The sequence below is a fragment of the Cataglyphis hispanica genome, chromosome 16 (assembly GCF_021464435.1).
Source record: "Cataglyphis hispanica isolate Lineage 1 chromosome 16, ULB_Chis1_1.0, whole genome shotgun sequence".
In the NCBI taxonomy this organism is placed as follows: domain Eukaryota; kingdom Metazoa; phylum Arthropoda; class Insecta; order Hymenoptera; family Formicidae; genus Cataglyphis; species Cataglyphis hispanica.
This window is the reverse complement of record NC_065969.1, coordinates 58,320-65,984: the sequence shown is the minus strand read 5'-3', so window position 1 is coordinate 65,984 and position 7,665 is coordinate 58,320. Positions and strand designations below refer to the sequence as shown.

General features: G+C 33.5%; 1 pseudogene; it reads left to right on the top strand.

Moving 5' to 3' along the window:
* Positions 1-1,859: 1,859 nt before the first annotated feature.
* On the top strand, positions 1,860-3,368 carry LOC126855692 (cytochrome c oxidase subunit 1-like; annotated as a pseudogene).
* Positions 3,369-7,665: the final 4,297 nt, after the last annotated feature.

Here is a 7,665-nt window from a genome sequence, read left to right as displayed (position 1 = left end):
TGATTAACCTACATAATTTTTTATAGACTAATTCTTTTCCTAATTAATTTATTTTTAACTTATTTCAAATTCTGTTTTAATTTTTTTAAAATAATTTTTCTTTAAATTTCAATTTAATTTCTTTAATATTTCTTTAATATTCTTTTATATTCTTTAAGATTTAATTTAGCAAGAATTCCTTCCTTATCATTTTTTATAATAAAATAATTAAGAATTTATATTTTTATCTTTAATTCTAATTTACATTTAATTTTTATTTTAATAATTTTTAATTCTTTTATATTAATTTATATTTACATTAATTTAATAAATTTAACAATATTTTTTTATATTAAAAACTAAATTAATTAATAATTTTATTAACTTTAAATACTTTAATTTTAAAAATTTATCTATTTTCTTATATATTAGATTATTATTATCTAATAATTTTTCTCATTTAATTTTAAAAGATTTTAAGTTAAATAAAACTTTAAGCCTTCAAAGTTTAATATATAAATATTTTTATAAATCTTATTTATTAATATTTTAATTTTTTTTAAAAAACATCTTTAAATTTGCAATTTAATATTTTTTAACTATAAAATATAATATTTTTTAGCATCAGAAAAATTAACTTTTCATCAATAAATTTATAATTTATTACTTTTATCAGACATAATACTTTTCACATCTTATTATTTTTAATTAATATGAATAAATGATTATATTCAACTAATCATAAAGATATTGGAATTTTTTATTTGCCATCTGGCCGGAATAATTGAATCATCAAAAATAATTATTCGCTTTGAATTAGGATCCTGTTGCTCATTAATTAATAATGATCAAATTTACGGGGAGGTCCCGTTTGTCTACATTCTTGATTGCCTACAGCTTCGTTTGCCTACAACGTTTTGTCAACATCAATTGCCGACATTCCCGATTGCCTACAGAGCGATTGCCTACAAGCATTATTGTACACATAAATGTACATATAAATGTTGTGCCTCACAGGGAGGCACTGGAATTTTCGGGATTCACCACTAAGCGACATGACCAAATATGGTTGTGTCGCTTGTTTCGAATTGTTAGGCCGAAATGCAAGTTAAGATCGTTCGATCGAAATTCCTTGCATTTCCGGTAGTTCGATCCTTTCGCAATTGCTCAGCCTCGGCGCATGGCTCGCTTCGTCAGCGTTTCATACAGCGTTTCATACAGCGCTGGTAACCTTACACGTCTTTCTCAATATCTCGCTACTCGTGTTAAGAAATATCTCTTTAAGCTATTTAATATTAATAATAATTCGGTTATAGCTATTTGGGCTATAACATAAAAATTAAAAATACAAACGTACGTTTGTACACATGTCATTGTGCACATACACATTGTACACATGACATTATTGCGCACATTCACATTGTACACATGATATTATTGTGCACATACACATTGGACACATGACATTATTGTGCATATACACATTGTACACATGACATTATTGTGCACATACACATTGTACACGTGACATTATTGTAATACATTCCCTCCCCTTGGGGAGTGAAAGAGGGACCTTCGGCCTCCATCCCGCTGGTAGGCTGGGTGGACTTTGCTTTACATTGTAATACAATTTCACACATAATTATTTAAAAAAATGTTAGTCGTCGGCTAACATCATACGAATGTGTTACAATGTGTATAGCGCAAATAACGTCATGTGTACAAAACGTTAATATAAATTTCTTATATTATGTGCACAATAATGTTATGTGTATAATGTGTATGTGCACAATAATGTCATGTGTACAATGTGTATGTGCACAATAATGACATGTGTACAAACGTACGTTCGTATTTTTAATTTTTATATGTGTACAATAATGCTTGTAGGCAATCACTCTGTACACAATCGGGAATGTCGAAAATTGAAGCTGTCGGCAAAACGGGCAAACAAGGCTGTAGGCAATCGGGAATGTAGGCAAACGAAGTCTCCTCAAATTTATAACTCTATAGTAACTAGACATGTTTTTATTATAATCTTTTTTATAGTTATATCTTTTATAATTGCAGGATTTGGAAATTTTCTAATTCCTTTAATATTAGGATCTCCAGATATAGCCTATCCTCGAATAAATAATATAAGATTTTGATTACTACCTCCTTCAATTACCCTATTAATTTTAAGAAATTTTATTAATGATGGAACAGAAACTGGATGAACTATTTATCCTCCTTTAGCTTCTAATATTTTTCACAATGGCCCTTCTGTTGAACTTATTTTTTCTCTCCACATCACCGGTATATCTTCAATTCTAGGTGCAATTAATTTTATTTCTACAATTTTAAATATACATCATAATAATATTTCAATAGATAAAATTCCCTTACTCGTTTGAACAATTTTAATTACAGCTATTCTTCTTCTTCTTTCTCTTCCTGTTCTAGCTAGAGCTATCACTATACTACTAACAGATCGAAATTTAAATACTTCTTTTTTTTATCCTTCTGGAAGGGGAGATTCCATTCTTTATCAACATTTATTTTGATTTTTTGATCATCCTGAAGTTTACATTTTAATTCTTCCTGGATTTGGATTAATTTCTCATATTATTATAAATGAAAGAGAAAAAAAAGAAACTTTTGGAGCTTTAGGAATAATTTATGCAATTATAGCAGTTGGATTTTTAGGATTTGTTGTTTGAGCTCACCATATATTTACTATTGGATTATATGTTGATACTCATGCATATTTTACCTCTGCAACTATAATTATTGCCATTCCTACTGGAATTAAAATTTTCAGATGAATTACAACCTTACATGGTACAAAAATCAATAACAATTCATCTTTATGATGAACCACAGGATTTGTTTTTCTATTCACTATAGGAGATTTAACTGGAGTAATACTTTCAAATTCATCTATTGATATTGTTCTTCATGATACTTATTATATAGTAGCTCATTTTCATTATGTTTTATCTGTAGGGGCCGTATTTGCTATCATTGCTAGATATATTCATTGATTTCCTTTAATTACAGGTCATTCTTTAAATAATTTCTTATTAAATATTCAATTTATTTCTATATTTATTAGAGTTAATATAATATTTTTCCCGCAAAATTTTTTAGGATTAAGAGGAATACCACGACGTTACTCAGATTATCCTGATACATTTTTATCATGAAATATTATCTCTTCAATTGGCTTTATTCTTTTAACAATTAGTTTAATTTTTTTAATGTACCTAATCTGAGAAGCTTTATCTTCTAAACGAATAATTATAAATTTATTTTTCCTAAATTCTTCATTAGAATGACTAAGATCATATCCCCCTATTAATCATAGATACAATGAAATTCCATCAATTTAATATTAATTATATTTAATAATATTAAATTTAATATGGCAGATAAAGTGCAATGAATTTAAACTTCATATATAAAGATTTTTCTTTTATTAAAAATTAATACTTGATTATTAACTTTACAAAATTCAAATTCTCCCATTTATAATATAATAATAAATCTTTTTTCATGATTTTACTATAATAATTTTAGCTTTTATTACATTATTAATTTTTTTTATTATACTCACTATAATTAACAATAAACTTATTAATCGATTTTTACTTCAGGGTCTCTACTCAAAGTCGTTTAATTGAAATAATTTGAACAATTACTCCTATATTAATTTTAACTTTTATTGCTATACCTTCAATTAAAATTTTATATTTAACTGATGAAATATTTAATAATAAAATTACAATTAAATCTATCGGACTCCTATGATACTGAAGATGAATATTCTGATTTTATTAATATCGAATTTGATTCATTCATAATTCCTACACAAGATCTTAAACCCAATGAATTTCGTTTATTAGACGTAGATAATCGATGTATCTTACCTTTTAATTATAATATTCGAATTTTAACAACCTCTATAGATGTAATTCATTCCTGAACTGTCCCCTCTCTTGGTATTAAAATAGACTCTACTCCAGGACGACTTAATCAATCTCTTTTATTTGTAAATCGTCCCGGATTATTTTTTGGTCAATGTTCTGAAATTTGTGATATAAATCGCAGATTTATACCCATTGTTATTGAATCAACTAATTTTATTAATTTTAAAAACTGATTAAAATCATTTTTGCTTAAATAATTCAAATAAAATCTTTATAATTTAAATTTTATCATTAAATGACTGAAAAAGTAAGTTTTGATTTTTTAAATCAACCAATAATAGTTTTATAAATATTTTTAATGTAAAGAATTAGTTTAAATAGATAACATTAAATTGTCAAATTAAAATATTTTCTTATTAATTGAATCTAACCTCGATGGGTCTCTCGACTTGCACGTTCTCGGTATCGAGTGTCCCATGAACAGGTTATTACGGATCTTTACATCTATCGCTTCGACGTCGAAAGCGACTCCCCGTAATCTCTTTAAGAATAGAATACAAAGGCGCGAAGAAGAAGGGGCAATTTTGACGCGGATATATAAGGACAGTCCTGTCGTTAAGCGCTTCATTACCAACGCTATTTTAAGAGAGCTCGAACAGATAACGGATAAAAATATTGAAAAGCTTCTTACGAACAAATATTTTTATTATCTTTATCGCTTTCTCTCTAATCATCCGCGTCTACTTTTTCCAGACAAGCTAGCGACCAAATGCCGAGACGCAACGCTAACAACGCAATCGCGAGACCTCTCAGAATCTTGGGAAAGTGCTCCTCATTGACGAAAACGGGATACAAACATCTGGAAGTCTGTATCAACGCCAGTCGACCTTTGTTCATGGAAATCGTTCTCGAAGATAGTCGCGGCAAGGAGATCTCACTAACGCCGGATACGTGGAAGGAACTGATCGATCTACGACCTACCTGTCGTATTTTCGTCCGACGAGACGCGTCCTCCGACACCGATATATATCGGGCAATTGACGCTTCGATTCGGCAGACTGTTTAGTCTCCGAATTCTCCGTCTCGAAACGCCCAAGGATGGCTATATTGAGAAACACCGTCATATATGTATTACATCTGGAGCATTGCGTCAACTGCCTCGTTATATCCTTGAACTGTTTAACCGCCTTCACCGACAACAAGCTGGCTCGTTTCCTCATTACGATAGACGCTCGCGATCCCGCGCTTATTCCCGCGATGATACGCTACAACGAGAACTTCGACCGCAACTGATTGACCACGAGTTGCAGGCTCTGTTCTTCGGAGAATCGTAATACGTCTACCGATGTATTATCAATATATTATAAAAGAATAAATATATATATAAATACGTATGCAAAAAGGAAATACGGGAATTATATTTCGCGTTATAAAAGAAAAAATAAAGCGCTCTTTCTCTCTCACGAATCGATCTCTCGTCTCTCAATCGTCTTCCACCGATACTCTGTCCTGTTTCTTCGCCGATCGTCTCACGGCGATATCTCGTTTGAGAGACGATGCTCGATTCGCGCGGAGCGGAGTCGTTATCTCCACTTCTTAAAATTTACCGTACGTCGCGACGCCTTTTAATAGATCGTGCTTCCAAATCGCGCTCTCTAAGCGACACCGATAAAAACCGCGAGTTTGTCTTCCGAAATCCCCCTCATCCCTCTTCCGCCCCTCGTCCTCAACGACACGCGCACTTCCCCTTGCCCCACGCCCCCTCGCCCTACGTACTCCCCTGCCGTTCCCCGTCGCTTCCCTCTGAGATATCTTTCTATCTTACTTTTTCATATATCTATCTCTTACTCTTACAACCAGTTCTTAAGAACCGGGTGGGTTGAAAGCGGCCATTCTTTCCTATTCCTATAGAATGGGCTTCCGAACCGGCGCTCTACTCTCTGGTTTCTCAAATTGAGAAAGATCTCATGGAGGGAGGCTACGCGGTGAAGACATTTTTGGATATAGAGGGTGTCTTTAATAACACGTCTCACGAGATGGTTTGCAGGGAAGCAGCGCTGCGAGGCGTCCCACAAGCTGGTCCAGTGGATCAGGAGTATGCTCCGTCGGAGAGTTGTAACGACGCTTGGCGCTGTTAGTCGGCGGCTGAATGGAGCCCACAAGGCGGAGTGCTCTCTCCACTATAGTGGTGCTTAGTCGATGGACTACTCATCAAGTTTAATAATAAGGTTAATAACCTTTCTTTGAGCAGGGATATGCGGATGATTTGGCGATCGTTATGCGAGGACCCTTCCTGGACACGCTCATGTAGTAGTAGTAGAGTAATATGCTCTGAACTCGGTTAATCCTCGAAAACGGAGCTGGTCATTCACTCGCAGACACAAACTAGGCTGTGGGATCCACCTTCAGAAGTATCAGGCTGATACCGTCTAAGTTGGTGAAATACCTTGGAGTCATCCTGGATAGGAAACTGATTGAAGGAGGATCGGTGTAAGAATGTGATCTCCTACTTCTGGCTGTGCAGAAAATCTCTTGACCAGACCTAAGGCCTCAGGCTGGGGATGGTCTACTGGATTTATTTTGTTATCCTTAGATCTAGATTGCTGTATACTGCAGTATGATGGCCTAGAGTACTGTTGGTCTCGGCAAAAACATCGCTGCAGTACCTGAAGGCTCTTATCCTAAGAGGGGCTTTTGAAGTTATGAAAACCACATCAATTGCTGCGATGGGAATGCTGCTCAATATTGAGCCGCTTTGCCATACGGTAGTCAGCGCAGCTGCATCAGCGGTCTGAGATGCGAGGAAAAATGGAGGGGTGGTAATAAGTAAACCAAGCTTTCCGATGGGGTTTCCTATCTTTAACATGGGGTCCTTTCCCATCCTATCTTTAGCTTGGGGCAGGACAAAATCAGTTCTTCGTGCTCTGAAGGCGCCGTTCAAGGTGTGCTTTCCGAGCGAGAGAACTGGCTTAGGCCGCAGAGTCCAGTGCTGAAGAATGGGCTCATTCTTTTCACGGATGGATCCAGGATCGGCTCGGAGTCAGGAGCCGGCGTTCACTGTCGAGGAAAGGGATCAATGAATCAATCCCATTCGGTAAATTTGCCACTGTCTTCCAAGCAGAGATAGTGGCAATCTTATGCTGTGCGCAAAGACTTCTCACCAATGAAGAGAGGGCAAACGCATCAGCATTTGCTCGGATGTCAACATAGAAGAATACAAAAGAACATAATTGATCATTGATTGTAATAATGAAAAATATTAATCAATAACTTTTATAAAGTTAACCTAATTTTTAATAACGATACATTTATATTTTAAACTAATTAAATTAATTTTATTTTAATTCTACTTTTATGTCAATTACAGGTGATGAAACGCAAAAGTATATTTTGTTTAATTGAAACTATTGACATATGTAATGATAATGATGATTATCACACTTTAAATACATATAAGATTTCTTAAAATGTTGATAACAGTCGGACATTTTACACGCTTCTACTTTTATTGTATCGAGTAGTGTAACAGTGCGTCGCAGTTGAAACACTCCGTGTCAAACACAGTTATACAGTAGTGTAACACTATTACTTCTCCCTTTGGAAAAAGAAAATTAACTACTTGTGAATTTTTGTCTACATAATTTTTCACATTTTACAATGGTTTCTTAAGATTACTTTATTTAATATAGCATTGCGATATTATTTGTCAGTTTTATCTCCGCTGTTACGTTTATTTCGCTTGCAGTTTCGTAGATGTGCTCTTGAATTATTTTTG